Genomic DNA, 18,818 nt, shown 5'->3' on the forward strand with positions numbered 1-18,818 from the left:
ATATATAATGGAAAAGTTATATATATATAAACTTCCATTAAAAATATTTATGTATCTATTATATATCTTATATATATATATACGTGCACACACACAGACACACACACACATACACACAGACTGTATTTATTGGAAAACAGTTTTCTTATTCAAAGTGTATAACATGATATTACGTGCATATACGTAGTATAATGATTACCACAATCAAATTAATTACCATCTGATCTCACAGTTTCACGTCTGGATATACATCTGAATAAAACAAAATCAATGTCTTGAAGAGAAGAGATACCTGCACCCTCATTTTTACTGCAACATTATGCACAATAGCCAAAATGTAGAAACAACCTAAGTATCCACTAATGAATGAAAGGAAAGAGAACATTTTGTATTTACACACACACACAAACACACACCACAGTGGAATATTATTTAGCCACGAAAAAGAATGGAATCCTGCCATTTGCAACAACATGAATGGACCCGGAGGTCACTGTGCTAAGTAAAAAAAAGCCAGGCACATAAAGACAATACTGTATGTTCTTACTTACATGTGAACTCTAAAAAAGGCAAACTCATAGAGACAGACAGTAGAATGTTGGTTACCTAGCATGGGGAGGAAGAGGGAATGGGGAGATGCTGATTAAAGGGCAATCACATTTAGTTATAAGATGAATAAGTTCCAGGGATATAATGTACAACATGGTGACTATACTCAATAGCATTGTATTACTTACTTTAAATTTGATGAGACTGTGCAGCCATAAAAAGAATGAGACCATTTCCTTTGCAGAGATATGGATGAAGCTGGAGGCCATATCCTTCACAAGCTAAAGCAGGAACAGAAAACCAAATACTGCATGCTCTCACTTATAAGTGGGAGCTAAATAATGAGAAAACATGGACATAAAGAGGGGAACAATACACACTGGAGCCTTTTGGAGGGTGGACAGTGGGAGAGGGGAGACAATCAGGAAAAATAACTAATGGGTACTAGGCATAACACCTGGATTATGACATAATCTGTACAACAAACCCACATGACAAAAGTGTACCTATGTAACACTTGTGCACTTGTACTCCTGAACTTCGAATAAAAGTTCAAAATAAATAAATAAATACAAATTTGATAAGAAAACAGATTTTTTAAAGATGTGTGGCCTTCCAAGTAGGTAGAATAATTGCCATTTTAATACATTCCTTTTATTATCCTAGTTTGATGGTAGAATCTTTTCAATATTCTTCAAACTCACTTTTTGTATTAACATATCATTTAGCTAATGTAAATTTTTTGGTAATGGGCTTCATAAAAAATTATCACTTTGCTGACAAGTTTTATCACATGGATTGTTGGATTTCAACTAATGCATTTTTTGCATCTATTTAAATAATCATGTGTTCTGCTCCTGCAGTCTTTATTTTTATGAAATTTCTAATTTTAATATACTCTTAATTCCTAGAACAAACCAACCTTAATCCTTAATGATTGTTCTTAAATGTGTATCTTCTATACTAATATTTTATTTGTTTTTTGATCTATGTTCATAAGAAAGATTAGCCACCATTTTTTTAATGAACATCATGTTGGCTTCATAAAATCAGTGGAAAATGCATATTTTTTAATAGCTAAAGAAACATTTACAGCATCAATAATCTTCTCAAATGTTGGAAATACCTCACAAATAGAGCCATTTGAGGCAGATGTTTTGGTGGCAAAGTTGTCTGTTTTTAAAAAAAGTAAATTATTTACTGATCAGATAATGATTACTCAGATTTTAATATCTAATATTTTGCATATAGTTTTAGGAAGTTTATTTTTCTAGGAATTTACCTTTTTCATCTAAATTTTAAAATGACTGCATAAAATTCTTCAGAAATTCTCTAGTATTTTTCACACCTGACACATTTATTATGGAGTTGTTTATAATTCCTGATATTGTTGAGTCTAACCTTTCATTTTTCTTTTTGTATCCTTCTTCTATTATGTGTGTTTTACTTAATTATTGTTTTCTATTTTGTTTTCATCCTATTTTGCTTTACTTTTCTCTTTGCTCTTAGCGCATTTTCCTTTTTTTAGATGGAGTCTGGCTCTGTTGCCCAGGCTAGAGTGCAGTGGCCAGATCTCAGCTCACGGCAAGCTCCGCCTCCCGGGTTCATGCCATTCTCCTGCCTCAGCCTCCCTAGTAACTGGGACTACAGGCGCCCGCCACCTCGCCCGGCTAGTTTTTTGTATTTTTTAGTAGAGACGGGGTTTCACCGTGTTAGCCAGGATGGTCTCGATCTCCTGACCTAGTGATCCGCTGGTCTCGGCCTCCCAAAGTGCTGGGATTACAGGCTTGAGCTACCGCACCCGGCTCATTTTCTTTTCTGACTTCTTGAGAGGTATGCATAAGTTGTCTATTTGTCTTTTTTCTTTTTTAATATACATTTTAACATTTTTTACTATAAAGTTAGACATTTTCTCGATGCACTGTCTTAACTGAAGTTTATGAATTTTTATATGCCCATTTTCATTGACATTTCATACAAATATTTTCTAATTTCCATTATGCTTTCATTTTGTACCCATGAGTTATTTAGAAATATATTACTTAATTTCCAGTAAGTGAATTTTCTAGTTATCATTTTATAGATTTCTTTCTTAAATCCCACAATGGTCAGAATATATTCTAATTGATTTAAATATTTTCAGTTTGTTGAGAGTTGATTTATTACGTAAGACTGATTCATTTTGTTAAAAATATACTATGAACTTAAAAAGATTGTTGCTGGGTACAATGTGTTCTGCCTGTCAATTGTGACAAATCTGCTAATCACTTAGGTCAATATTGTTATTTGCTAAAATTTTTGGTTTAATTTTTCTATTGGTTACTGAGATGGTTGTATTGTAACCTCATACACACACACACACACACACACGGATTTATGAATTCTGAGTTTTATTTTGTCAATTTTCCTTTTACATATTTTGAAATAGTGATAATAGGTACATATACACTTAGTTTTCATGTATCTTTTCGATTGATTGTCCTTCTCATCACTATGAAAAATCCCACTTTATCTTTAGTAGTTATTCTAATTTTAAAGTTAATTTTGCTGCTCTTTACTTTTTTTCTTTCTTTTGGTCATGGTTTCTTCGAATACCTTCTACATCCTTTCTCTATCTTTCTATTAAAGTTGCTTTTAAAACAATGTTTATAAAAATATTTGCCTTTCAATTGGATCATCATGTATTTAACCTTTAATGCAATTGCTGATATGTTTGGGTTTATATTTGCCATCTCCCAATTTGTCTTATATCCATTACATTTGTTTTATGTTTTTCTTCTTCTTTCTTGTCTTTTTTAAAGTACTGAAGCATTTTAAAATTATTCAATTTTATTTTCTATTAGCTTGTTATATATTACAAATTTTTAATAGTTATTTTGAGTATTAAACTATGCATCCTTCACTTATGGTTTAATATAAATTCATGCTTCTAATTGCTCTTAAGCGATACAAAGCCTGAGAATTTTGTTATCCTAAGTGAAAGTCCTTAGATAAGCAGTCTTACCATCACTGTGTACTGCTTAGAAATACAGAATCTCAGCCACCCCCTCAGAGCCAATGTATCAAAATCTGAACTTTTAACATGACACCAAGCGATTGAGTTGCTCCTAAATTTTACGAAATATTCTCCTTCCTGCTTTTAACTTTATTACCATCTGCATTTATTACCTACCTTGCATTATTGATCCTACTATATAGATTTCTTTTTTTCTTTTTTCTTTTTCTTTTTTTTTTTGAAATGGAGTCTCACTCTGTCACCTAGGCTGGAGCTCAGTGGATCAATCTCGGCTCACTGCAACCTCTGCTTCCTGGGTTCAAGTGATTCTCCCACCTCAGCCTCTCGAGTAGCAGGGATTACAGGCATGCGCTAAAGTGCCCAGCTAATTTTTGTATTTTTAGTAGAGACAGGATTTCACCGTGTTGGCCACGTTGGTCTCGAACTCCTGATCTCACTTGATCTGCCTGCCTCAGCCTCCCAAAGTGCTGGGATTACAGATGTGAGCCACCACACCCAGCCTATAGATTTCAACTCTGGTGAAATTACTCATCTTTTCATCTACTTGTTTAATTCACAAATATTTAAATGTTAGTGTCTGATATCTCTAGTATCTGGGGCTTGGGGATATATTTTCTTTCCCGTGTTTCTTTTTTTTTCACTCACTTTGCTTAATATTCTTTCTATCAAATGTTTGTTTTGATTATTGAATGCCAACATTATGTGTGGATAATTGTAGGTGCTCTGGATGATGCCATCTTCCTGTAGAGAAGATATCCTCTCCGCTAGCAGGTGCTATAATCATAAATCTCCTCAACTTATTCAGGGACTTTGCTTATCCAAAGGCTGCTTTAAAGTTTGCATAAGGCCTGGTTTACCTTTCATTCATCTCCACCTCTGAAATTCCAGCAAAGAGCCTGAGGAATCTTGCTAGACTCCTGATTGACTCCTGAATTCCAGTGCTTTGTCTCATCCACACCATGAAACTGATTAAAACTCCGTGCAGCTTCTCAGACTGTTCTGTCATTAATGTTTGGAGAGTAAAATGGATGCTGAATTCAGTCTCACTTCTTTGTTTTTTCCTCATTTCTGGAACCTCAGTATCTCAAATTCTAGGAGCCTCAAATTCCAAACTTTGTCTCTCTATCCCTTTCTGATTTCCTAATATGCTAACTGATTATTAGTCTTTCAGCAGCCATTCTCTTTGGGAGCGTATTGGGCGTATTGTGTATTCTTGACTGAAGGCAAGAATCAGCAAATACCACCACAAATAGCACCAAAAGAAAAACAATACGCAGATGACTGGACTTACATTATTGTGTTTCTCTTTTCTCCAGCGTGTGTTTCCTCTAGTCTTACCTGTCTAAGCAGCTCTCCAAATCCCTCAACTGAGTTACCATTATTGTAGTTGTTTAACCCAGATTTTAAGTTGTTCTTTGTTGGAATGTTGGTGTTTCATAAGTCACTTACTCACAAAGCAGACGTTAGCCTAACACTAATAAAAACTACCAAACACCTACAGTCTATATAGTTATTAATGTTCTGATAAAGATATTTTATCAGAGTTTTGCCTTGCACTTTTACTTAACCAGAGATTCAAATGTTAATAATTGAACTGTCCACACGTAATAAGGTTCAATATGACACCACTTACTACCAGCAATGTGGCCCTCTTAATACCTTCATAAAGGTATGCAATCCAACTCTAATATTCCATCTTTTTTTTTTTTTTTTTTTTTTTTTTTTTTAAGATGGAGTCTCGCTCTTTCGCCCAGGCTGGAGTGCAGTGGTCGGATCTCAGCTCACGGCAAGCTCCGCCTCCCGGGTTTACGCCATTCTCCTGCCTCAGCCTCCCTAGTAGCTGGGACTACAGGTCCCCGCCACCTCGCCCGGCTAGTTTTTTATATGTTTTAGTAGGGACGGGGTTTCACCGTGTTAGCCAGGATGGTCTCGATCTCCTGACCTCGTGATCCGCCCGTCTCAGCCTCCCAAAGTGCTGGGATTACAGGCTTAATAATATTCCATCTTATTATTATTCCAAAGTTGGAGGAGACTCCAAGTTAGCAAGAGTGAGAGAAAAATAAAATAAAATAACAAAAGCAAATTTATTCATAAGTGAGCTAGCTTCAGCTTCCAAATAAAACACAGCTGCTTACCAAATAAGGTAAGAACTCTTACAGATAGACTATGTGAAACCATCACATCTTGGAAAGAGAAGGGGGAGTTCTTTGCCTGCTACATCCCTTCTTTTATCTTCCATTGTTCCAACATCATCCAGTAGAGAATTAACATTGCTTTTCTTGGTTGTCTGACACTGTCTGATACCATTCGGAATGTCTTGCCTGGGCCTGATCAAGCTATGGTGTTTTACCACAGATAGAGTCTAAAAACACTGTGGCAAAGACAAGAATTTATACCTTGGGAAACTGAGACAGCAAGTTAGGTGAAGTATCTGAGCTTCTCCTTTGAACATGAGGTTGAGACCCAGGGAGCAGCAGACTGATAAAGTCTGGGAAGTTGCATGGACTGGATCTGGTAGAAGGCAAAGCTAAAAGTACATATCTGGAATTAATCAGTACATTGATGATAATTAAATGGACTCTTACCCTGTCCTGTGCATAAACTCCCACCTTTAAACTAAGATCTGGCAACTGTAGCGGTAGTTTCCTTCCCTTCCTCCCTCCCTCCCTCCCTTCCTTCCTTCCTTCCTTCTTTTCTTTGTTCTTTCTTTCTTTCATCTATCTTTCCTTTTTTCTTTCTTTCCTTCTTCCCTTCCTTCCTTCCTCTTTTTCTTTTTTCTTTTTTCTCTTTCTCTTTGTTTTTTATTTCCCTTCTCTTTACCACTATTCCCTCTTTCTTTCCCTCCCTTCCTTCTTTTCCTCTCTTTCTCTCTTTATTATTTTGTTTCTCTCTTTTTTTTCTTTTTCTTCCTTCCTTCCTTCTTTTTCTTTTCTTCTATCCTCTCCTTGATCTATCTGGCCTCTTTATCTTCCTATAACTGACTCTTCATATCATTCAGATCCCAGCATATATCATCTTCCCCAACATCTTTCCCCCACTTGTCAACCTGGCACTTTTATCCCTTTACTGTACATTGTTTTCTTCATAGCTTTTGTCACTATCTGGAAATTATTAAATATAAGCAGTGTGTGTGTGTGTGTGTGTGTGTGTGTGTGTGTTTGTGTGTGTGTGTGTGTGTGAACTTTTATTTTCTTTCTCTCCTAGTATCAGGCAAGATGCGTGATAGCAAGAATTTTGTCTGTCTTTCTTATGTTTCTATTTCTTCATACAAGGACAGAGCCTGAACATATGAGAATAGTAGAAGCTATGACATTATATATGAAGGAAACATACAGAATCTACCCGATTATCATTGAAATAGCTATGAGTTCAATCCAGTCAACAGGAATAACCTGAGAATAATACAGAAGAAATAAGCAAATAGATTAGTTAAATCAAATAAAGTGTTGACACAATTTAGGAAGGGATAAGAGAAGATTTGCAAACAGAAATGAGATCTGAAAATCAAGTAATAGTTAACTTCAATTTACAGATATGGCCCAAGACCCAACGCCTTTGTTATTATACAGTCTTCATTTTAGTGACTCTAGGAAGAGCCTCAAACAATCCCCACTCAAATTCCTTCTTTCCAGCCCAGATCTCTGGTTGATATGCAACTCAGCTAAGGAACACTGTAATGACATTTTTTGAGATATCATCATCAAATTTTTTGATTTTGTAATTATCTCTTTAGTGATTTAGGAAGTTTAGAATTAAATAGAGTGATGAAACAAATCAAATGCATAAAACTTTGGTATATATCTGTATTTAAAGTTTATCAACACATTTTATATACTTATTTGGACTTAGTTGTTTAATATAATTTCTCATAGAAAATTGTAATTCTATTTTAGAATTTATAATTAATTGCTTTAGTCACTGAGTTGAAGTTTTAAAGATAATGTTACACTAAATTTGCAAAAGCAATCACAGTTAAATATTTTTAAGCTTAATTTATTAGAATCTATGAACTATTTAAGTTCTTGACAGAGTTTATTAGGTTAGTCAAACAATTAAAAAGAAACCTAAAGGCATTCCAAATTATTAAAATAATAGATGCGATAAAATTAAATGTAAATCACGAGATTTACTAATACTCTAACAGTGATAATAACATTTTATTAAATTATTGGCAAATATGAGTAAGATATTTTTTTTTCTGCGGTTGAATTTTAAATGTTGAATCCTTTTTTTATTATATTAATTCAACAAATTAAGGATCTATTTTAAAAGTCAAGTTTTTAGGAATGAGTTGTTCTGTTTACAAAGACAACCATCAGTTATACCATGAAACTTATTTTAAAAGCACATATTTATTTTCAAGAAATATTTGTTGAATAAATTAATGAATGAATAATTTGTATTTTAGTACTTTGAGGATAATGACCTTTACTTAACCCATCTGCAGAATTATCTATGGTGTTTGTTAACAGCACAGAATGTAGAAGTTCCTTTATTTGGATTAACTAATTGAGTATGTCTAGGTGGAGCCCAGAAATCTTTCCTTTTCATTAATGTCTCATTTGATTCTGACAATTAGCAAATTTGTGATACACTGCCCTAATGTGCATTCCTGTACTGAATTTGCTTCCCATCCAGTCTGGGTCTGAAGTTTTTTTATTAAGTTCCAAGTCTTATGCTACCGACCTTCCTGACAACAACTATTTCCTTGAATGGACACACACACATGCTATTTGAGGTTCTGTCTTGCTTGCTGAGATTTCTTATTGTCCTTGATAGAAGATCTAATCTGACTCTCTGTCCTAGGCTAAAAATTCTGGGTAATATATTCAGATATATCAGCAGGCTGCTTACTAAGCTCACTTCGTAATAGTTCTTTTTAATTTGTGACAGCTGATTGGTGTCAGAAATAGGCATGAAAATAGTAAATTTGGATGGCAACTCATAGTAGAGTTTGACTTCTTTGTGTCCTTCTCAGAGAAGTTCAGATAACCTGAATGTTTATTTGTATATGTTCAAATTACACTAAGGGTCTTGAGTTAATTTGTTTTTTACACTTGTCTAAAAATAATTCAGTTTTCCTATTTGTAATAAAATCAAATACTTCATTCAATTGAAAATGCAGAAAAAAACTTTCCAGGCTGGTGATCTGTTCCTAGGATGGGCTATTTGAACATTAATAATTCCTTTTATAATTCATGGATCCTCATTTTGCTATGAAATGATACCCTTTCCTGTGTAAAATCACAGGTAAACATGCTTATTCAATAATCACTAGCCAAAGAGTTTACTCAGACAATGCAAGATTGGTTCTTAAAGTTATTGAAATCTATGCCATTTTCTGCTGTCACTTTATATTCAAAATACTTCATCTGAATCAGAACTGTGATTATTGAGGACTGTCTCTAATATCCTGCTGTCTGTCAACTAAGGCTGAATTGAATTTTTAAAATCCAGTGGCTTTTTTTCTCAAAAAATAAAATGCATAAACCTATCATCTAAGATAAATGGGTTATCTAGTACCAGTGGATAAAAAAAGAAAGCCTGCTATCCATGAAGTCTTATATCCACAAAGGAGTGTCAGTACTCAATGTCTCAAATCACTCTAAATCGAATTCACCCTCATCTTTCTCCTCATTTTCACCCTTTTTTCAATACTGAAAGCACAATTCAGTTATTTTTACACTAGATGTAAGAATATCTTTTGTTAATCATGTCATCTCCTAATTGAGGACAGAAAGATCAAGAAAGAAGTGCCTTATAGGATCACTGTAGCTGCAAATTTGCAGCACAGTAATTGCCCAGCATGTGCTAACCAACTGTTCAGCTCATCTAGGCACACTCAGTCAGCAAGTAAGGAAGCAAAAGAAGAGGAAAATAATCAATGGCAATCACATCTATATTTTTGTTTCCTTTCCTTCAAATGCCATTGTCATCTCATTTATGGGAGAAAACAAAAGTAATTTAGAAAGTTATCAAAATACAGAGGAGAAAAGGTGAAATTTAGAGACAGGAAATATTAATGCAAATTGAAGAGAAGTTTTAATTTCTTCAACATTGAATGAGTTTACTTTTGCCACAAGAAAGGATAACAGTATGCTGTTGTAGTGAGGGTGGCTATTGCAATAGAAATGCGAAAGTATTGCATGATGAATTGAATCACACTGTGTACATCAGCAGGAGATAAGCAGAGAAGCTGGATTAAGGATTATCGTAATACACAGCCTGGTCATTACTATATTAGATTTTGAACATAACCGAGAAAACAAGTATGGTTAACTGTTTAAATAGTTTCTATACTAAATAAGGCTGAACATAATAATCATTAACTATCTAATATAGTTTTTTAGTGCACAGATTTGGAAGTGCCATTGTTTACACCAATGCTAAACTAATCTCCAACCCTCTATTATTCCATGTCATCCCATATTCATTTGCATATATACATATATAAGTATATTTTCAGGCATGAACTTATTTTAAATAAAGACATGCATTCAAAGAGATCTGAAATTAACATCCCCATTAAAATGCCTCAAACATATATTCAAATTATAAAATTTGATTTTATGTGCTTATATCACTCAGGCATAAAGAGGTAAATTCACATGAATGCATTTAGGTGATTGGATTTATTTTCTTGTTTCAGGTTAAATAGAAATGTCTTATTTAAAACATTTTGGAAAGGGATGATCATTTCCTTCAGGGTTTTAGTGTTTGTTTTTTTTTTTTTTTTTTTTTAGTTTTTTTGTTAATAATGATGATAAATATCAGATCGTATGTTGTTTACATTTTGGGGAATTATCTAGTCATGGTTAATGAATGTTAACATTTACTTTATGGCAATAACCTTAGAATCGCTCTCCTTAGTCATCATATTTCTTGTACCTAATTTCTGGTATAATGTCAAGAGAGGGAGAGAGGAGAATGAACAGCAGCACATCCAGAGAAAACCTGAGCCAACCTTTAAGCATAACCTTAGTGTGGTTAGATCTTACTTTCTGCCTTTAATTTAAATTACTAAGTTATTTGGCTCCTCACATAAGCATCATGCTTAAGTCTATCAGTATGGATGATGTTCCATATACAAAGTTTCCAGGTGTCCTGGACCATACACAGTTATCTGCAGGTTTACTGGATAACTACTTCTGTAAAGTGAAAACTACTTTTAAACTAACATTTTCATAATTGATCACAACTCATGAGTGATTACAATCTAGAGTGTTTACCTCTTAGATAATAAATCCCCAGCCAATGAAGTGTCAGCCAGTTAGGCTGACATTACTGAAATTATCACATGGATTCTACTCTGTCTCTTTCTGGTAAAATTCTGTAGATGAGAGTCTCTAATTTTCTTCTTTAAAGCAAGAAGGGCACCTGTCGTTTAGACTTGCTCCTAATTTTGTCCAAAACACCTGTACCATTTTATCATAGGTACCCTCTTCTACTGAAGTGAGTAATACAAGTTTTCCTCCCTTGTAAAGATCTATTTCTGTCTCTAGCATTTTGCACCTATGAGTTCTGGATCCTTGGGAGACATAGGATTTTATTTTTCATAAAAATATTGATTTTAAAATAGTTCTAGATTTATTTTTAAAGTTAAGATAGTAATGAGTCATCATATGTCCCACACCCAATTTCTATTATTATCATCTAATTATTAAGGTACATTTGTCACAATTAATGAACAAATATTGATACATTATTATTCACAAGAGTTCCTAATTTATTCATTTTTTACTTTTTATCTAATATCTTTTTTTCTATTCCAGAATCCCACTCAAGTTTACCACATTCTATTCAGTCCTATGACTTCTTGGCTTCATCTTTCTGTAACAGTTTCTTAGGCTTCTCTTGTTTTCAGTTACCTTGACAATTTTGCAGGACACTGGTTAGACAGTTTGTAGAATGTTCTTTTACTGAGACTTATTTAAAGTTTTTATCATAATTAGTCTGTGGTTATGAATTTTTTTGAGAAAGAACATTGAGATAAGATGACATTTTTATCGCATTATATCAAGGGTACATACTATCAGTGTGGTTTAATGTTGCTGTTATTAACCTTACTCAGTGACTGAGATGTGTTTTCAGGACTCTCGTAAAGTTATTTTTGTTTAGCTTCTTTTCATATCGTACTCTTTGGAAGGAAGTCACTGTGTGAAGCTTAGTTAAAGTGTGGGGATTTATGTTCTATCTCCTTGAAGGCAAAATGTCTACAAAAATTATTTGAGATTCTTTTTTGTTTGTTTGTTTGTTTGAGATAGGGTCTCACTCTTGTCACCTAGCCTGGAGTGCTGGGGTGCAATCACTGCTCACTCCAGCGTTGCCTCCCTGAGCTCTCAGGTGATCCTCCCACCTCAGCCTCCTGAGTAGCTGGGACTACAGGCATGAACCACCATGCCTAGCTAGTTTTTGTATTTTTTATTAATAGTAGAAATAAGGTTTTGCCTTGTTGCCCAGCCTGATCTCAAACTCCTGAACTCAAGCAATCTGCTCGCCTTGACATTATAGGCATGAGCCACCTTGCCTGGCCAGGATTCTTCTATATGGGGGATTTGTCTCTACGCCTCCATTTATATATTTATTTAATCATTCACTCATTTTTATTATAATTAAACTTATTTATTTTAATCTTTGGGTTACAGTCCTATATTAATTTTATTTATTTATTTATTTTTTCTCAAATTGTTCCAGTATGGGCATTTGAGAGCACTTTGAATTGCCTTCTTCAGTATTTGACACATCCTCAACATGGTGGCTTTTTGGTTTATTTGTTTAAATACAATTTCTGGAATTATAACACTTAATTCCAGGTTGATCAAGAATATTTCCTGCCCCGGTTCCCAAATCAGCCATTTCTTTAGCAATCCTTAGCTGTTTTTTCAGGAGAACAAAGATCTGAGTGTGCTCATTTATACTGGGTGTTATTGATTCTAGGCTCTCTCAGATGTAAAAGAAGAAAATATATGTGTGCATCCTAATCCGTGTATATACACATGTCTATAAATATTTCTATGTAACCATCTATATCTGTGTGAAGCTAAACGTCTATAAACATTCTATGTAACTATATCTATCTTGAAATAATTCTAATTCATTACCACATGGATTATTTTAACTTCCTTCTCTTGCTTATCTATAGCCTCTCACTTCAACTGTGAGAAACCTGACTGCCAACATCTACCACCCCTTTACTTGTTTATTTTCTGTCTATAAATATAGTGGTTTCATAAATTGTAACCCATACTCTGTTGTGGAGGAATTTCATAAGCTATAGTACAGTGCTTATGTAAAATTTATTTGCTTTTAGTATTAAAGACTCTACTCATTTCCAAAGTTACTAGGTCATCACCTTTTCTCCCACCCCCTTCTGTGAGGTTGTTTCATACATATGTAATACAATTATATTCCCTGTTTACATTTTGCATTATATCCTCACATCTGGCCTCCCAAATTATTTTTTCTAAGTTGCATCTATTAAGTTGCACTATTAGTGTTGTAAAGTTTTTCTATGGGTTTTAACAATTGAATGATGTATATCTACCATTACAGTAATATATAGAATAGTTTCACTACTCTGAAAATGTTCCTTTTTACCTATTTTACTGTCCTTCCCCTCTGATGTATCTTTGGCAACCACTGTTCTGTTTAAAGGTTCGATAGTTTTGCTTTCTACACAATGTCATATAAGTGGAATAATGTACTGCATAGTCTTTTGAGACTTTTCCTTCAGTTAACACTATGCATTTAAGATTCATTCATGTCATTGTGTGGCTTAATAGCTCATACTTTTTGCAAATGAATGTTTTTTCATTACAGGAATGCACCACAGTTTAGTTATAGATCCACCTATGTGAGTCATCTTAGTTGCCTCCGGTTTGGGGCAAATATAAATAAGTTGTTATAAACATTCAGCTTCCAATGTTTGTGGGAACATAACTTTTTAATCAGTTGGGTAAAACTCTGGTAATGCAATTATTGGGTTATATGGGAAGGCTATGTTTAGCTTTGTTGAGAAGCTGCCAAACTATTTTCCAAACTGCCTGTACAATTTTGCCTTCCCACAAGCAATGAATTAGAGTCCCTGTTACTCTACAGCCTTACCAGCAATTTATATTGTCAGGATTTGGTTTTTATTTTTGTTTCTGTTTTGTTTTGGTTTTATCGCCATTCTAATAAGCTTGCAGTAGTATCTTATTATTTTAATTTGCATTTTCATATTAGCATCTTTTCATATGCTTATTTGCCATCTGTCTATCTGTTGTGGTGAGGTGTCTGTTCAGAACTTTTGCTCCTTCTTTTAATTGGGCTGTTCATTTTCCTTTTGTTGACTTTTAAGTATTGTTTTTGCATTTTTGACACAAGTCCTTTATCAGATATGTGTTTGGAAATGATTTCTCCTGGTCTTTGGCTTGCCTCTCGATTCTCTTAACAGTGTCTTTGGCAGAAGAGAAGTTTTCAATTTTAATATAATACAGCTAAGTTTTTTTGTGGTGTTGTATGTAAAATATCATTGCCAAATGTGAGCTCACCTAAATATTCTCCTTCTTTCCTAAAAGCTATACAGTTTTGCATTTCATATATGAGTTTATTTTTAGTTCATTTTAGTGCAAATATTTAAGGCATGTGTCTAGGCTCTTTTTTTTGCATATCGAAATCTCACTGTTTCAACATCATTTGTTTAAAGACTATTTTTTCTCTATTGAATTGCTTTTGTGCCTTTGCAAAAATCAGTTGATGATATCCGTGCAGGTCTACTTTTGGACTATCTATTTTGTTCAATTGCCAATACCATGCTGACCTCATTACTTTAGCTTTAGAGGAATTCTTGACAAGATTAGTGTTAGTCCTCCAAATTTATTCTTCTTCAGTATTATGTTGACTATTTAGTGATTTTGCCTTTTCTTGTAAATTTTAGAATTTGTCAATATCTATAAAATCCTTGTCTGGGATTTTTACTTGGATTATGTTCAATATATAGATAAAGATGGAAAGAAGGCTAGACTCATGCCTGTAATCCCAGCACTTTGGGAGGCTGAGGTGGAAAGATCACTTGAGCCCAGGAGTTTGAGACCACCTTGGGCAACATGAGACTTCATCCTTATAAAAAAATAAAAATAAATACAAATGCTAGTCAGAGATGGAGGTGCATGCCTATAGTTCTATCTACTCGGGAGGCTGAGGTGGGAAGATTGCTTGACCCCGGGAGTTCAAGACTGCAGTGAGCTAAAGCAGGGATCTCCAACCACAAGACCAGGATGGGTACCAGTCTGTGTCTTGTCAGTAACCAGGCCGGCCGCACAGCAGGAGGTGAGAACAGCAAGCACTAAGGCCTGAGCTCCACCTCCTGTCAGATCAGCTGCTGCATTAAATTCTCAAAGGAGCAGGAACGCTATTGTGAACTGTGCATGTTAGGAATCTAGGTTGCCTGCTCCTTATGAGAATCTAATTAATGCCTGATGATCTAAGGTAAAATAGTTTCATTGAAAGCATCCCCCATGCCCTGAGCTAAAGAAAAGAATTAACAAGATTGTCTTCCACTCTGTGAACAAGGATGATCTCTTAGCTTATTTAGATTTTAATTTTTTCTATTCATTTATTTATTTATTTTGGAGACAGATTCTTGCTCTGGCACCCAGGCTGGAGTGCAAAGGCATGATCTTGACTCGTTGCAACCTCCGCCTCCTGGGTTCAAACAATTCTCCTGCCTCAGCCTCCCAAAGTGCTGGGATTACAGGTGTGAGCCACTGCGCCCGGCCTTCTATTAATTTCATCATAAGTGTTTTTTAAGTTTTCTACATAGAGATCTAGTACTTCATTTTTCTTATGTTTATACCTAAGTATTTCTTCATTTTTGAATTATCCATTGATGGTTTATAGTAAGACAGTAGACTTTTTATATTGACTTGTATCCCAAACATGTTATACTCTCTTATCAATTCTAGATTTTCTTTCTATAGATTCTCGGAAGTTTTCTACACACTTACTGAACAAGTGAAAAAAGATAGCTTTATTTCACTATCCGATCTGTGTAGATTTTATCTATTCTTTCCTTGTTTTATTACACTAACCAGGACATCTGATTAATGTTAACTAGGATTAGAGAGACAGTGTGTCTTTAGTGGCAAGGCATTTTTAATCATTTAAGTACAACTTTTTCCAAAATAACTATTAATTTGGAAATAAATCCTTATATATTGTAAAAAATTATGTCTACATTCAAATTAGGGTTAAATTCAAAGAAATTTTAAATATTGATCTTTTGCCATGCTGATAAATGAAATAAGATTTTGGTCCTTATTATTTATTTTACATGTTGCTTGCTTACAAGTATTAGAATATATGTATATTTTTTTAATTTGACTATTGTAAAATTACACCCGTTCACTTACGCTAAGGCAGAGATAGATTTCTGATAGCAATGTGATTTAATCCTATTTGTTAAAAATACCCCTTATGAGTTATATCCAGTGAAATTTATCCTTATATGCTGTATTTATGCTGGCATAAGTTGTGTTATATTTGTATGAAGTTTAAAATAATTTCATCTTCTTAATTTTCTTTTCCTACGTGAATTATAAAATAAGAAATAAAAAAGTAGAAAAGAGAAGATTTTCTGGGAAAAAATGCAATTCAACTATGATTGCTCTAAATATACAAATGTTCTTTAACCAATAAATGTTGGCAACATAATTCTTTTTAACATTATACTCTAAAAGAAATCAATTCTTGTAATTTAAAATAAGGGTATTAGTATGAATTTTAAAATTAAATTGTTTTCTGTGTTTTGTCTCTCCTGGTTGTCAGTCTTTATTTAATGACAAAAACAGTCTTATTTTGTAATATCTCTGCTTTTATGAGCCTCTTTTCTGTTTGTAAGCAACTGTTTTCTGGGGTGTTAGAAGGACAACTTGGTATTAGGAAAAGGATAAGCCAAAATCTTTCTAGGAAATTCACTCCACACAACTCAAAACATTCTGAGATTGAATTTTTAACAAATCTCAGAAACTATCCCAATTATATCAACTCTGAGCTAATAAGAAAAGCTATAGGATCCTGTCTTTCAGCCTGTGATCAGTTGATGGTATCATGTCACCCACAGAAAGAATATTTTAAGTGAAAGGTTTAGTATTGACAGTTTATCAAAAAGAGATGCATTTGTCCATTTTTATATCGCCTCTCCTTTGTGAAGCAAGTTATACTTTTTGAGTATCCATACTTGCCACTGTGCCGTTCTACAAACACAAAAATGAGTAAAGATATGCTCCTAGCTATCCAAGGATGTCACGTATGCTAGGAGAGCTAGAAACAGATGTTAATGCACCATACTATATGTAAAGGTTGCAAGACTTCCCTGAGTATTACGGTTCCATCTGTGGTAGTTACAAAAGTTGTTATAGAGAAGGTATATCCCTGCTCTCAGGTATTTGAATTAAGAAAATAAATGTGAGTCTCTGTTATATTATCTATAAAATGGCCTATTTAAATAATAGATGATTAAGGAAGGGAGAGATGCAGGTCTAAATTCAGTAACCCAAAGGCTGCCCGAGCATATTAAAAGGTCAGATTTTTCTACCACTTGTTGAACTTGCTGTTGTTGTTGTCCATCTGGATTAGGGAACTTGTAGGCAGATTTAGTTTTTCCTATATCTAAATGCTGACTGATAACAGTTACTTATGAAGATAATCTACTGATTTCCTCGTACTTAACTAAATAGCTATAGATATTTTTATTTTTTAAATTTGAACAAACTCCTCAAATATTGCTAAATTTCAGACAGGCATTTTATGTGAACAGTTCAGCCAATTGAAGTGATAGTCCCATTCTTATATTATAAATCCCATTAATCTATTCTCAATACAAAATTAAAATTACTTAATGTAGCATTCCTTAAATATGACTACAACATAAAAGACAGAAACACAGTTTGCAGGGTAGTTGGAAGGGAGGGAGTGGGAAGCAAAGATAAGTAGACATGGGTCTGAAAACATCTAGGACAGTGATCAACAAACTTTTTCTATAAAGGCACAGATAGTAAATATCTTACATTTTGTAGCTCATGGGTCTTCATCACAAATACTCAGTTCTGTAATTGTAGTGTAGCCATAGATAATACATAAATGAATGAATGTGCTTGTCTTTTAGTAAAACTTTATTTATAAAACACTAAAATTTAAATGTTATTAACATTTTAATTTTAAATGTTCTGTGTTATGAATTTTTCTTCTTTTGATGCTTTTAACCATTCAAAAATATGAAAGACATTCTTAGCTAGAGGTACAAACACAGACATTGAAATGGATTTCTTCTGAGAGTTATGATTTGCCTATCCCTAATGTAATCCTAATATAATGATGTTTAAGCATTACCTTGTACCTAGTGGGAAGTTATTGAAGCATTTTATCCACTTAAAATATTTATATCATTGAATTGGTACCTTCAAAAAATTTACATTTAGTATGATTTTTAATGTGTTCCTGCTGAAGTCTGCATTCATTTTGGTTGTTTTCTGTTTTCTTTCTCCTTTTCTCTATTTCTTCTTTCTTGCTTTTGTGTGTGCTACTGGAACATTTTGATGTTTAATTTTTACCTTTCTGTAGTATTTCTGAGTGTCTCCATGTATAACTATTTTAGGATATATATTTTAGAACTTTACATATATACTTAAGGTAATATATAATCTATTATATACATAACATATATAGTATATATTATATATGTATAAAATTATGGTTTACAGGTGTTAGCATTTTACAGAAAACACACCTTTACCCCTCACCATTTATGATATATGTATCTTAAATCTTTTCTCTATATACGTTGAGAACTACAGCAGCAGTTGCTATAATTACTGCTTCAATTGTCTAACATAATTTAGAAACTCAAAAGTACAAATAATTGTGTTATATTTATCTATATAAACATTTTCTGTTCTCTTTTCCTTCTTGTTTTCTAGGATTACTTATTGTATCATTTTATTTATGTTTAGAGAACTTCCTCTATTCGTTTTTTTTTTAAGAATAAGTTCCCTGGTGACAATTTCTCTCAATTTTCTTTATCTAAGAATGTTTTGTTTCCCCATTCTCTGGGGAAACATTTTGCTTTTCCAGAGAAAATAAAGAATATTTTCTCTGAATATAGAATTCTAGGTTGACAGTTCTTTTATTTCAGAATTTGAAAAAATGAGTCACTTTTATCTTGCCTGTATACTTTATGTTTGTTTATTTATTTACTTTTTTTTTTTTTTTTTTT

Source organism: Rhinopithecus bieti, unplaced genomic scaffold (assembly GCF_001698545.2).
Source record: "Rhinopithecus bieti isolate Rb0 unplaced genomic scaffold, ASM169854v2 scaffold_57391, whole genome shotgun sequence".
Taxonomy (NCBI): domain Eukaryota; kingdom Metazoa; phylum Chordata; class Mammalia; order Primates; family Cercopithecidae; genus Rhinopithecus; species Rhinopithecus bieti.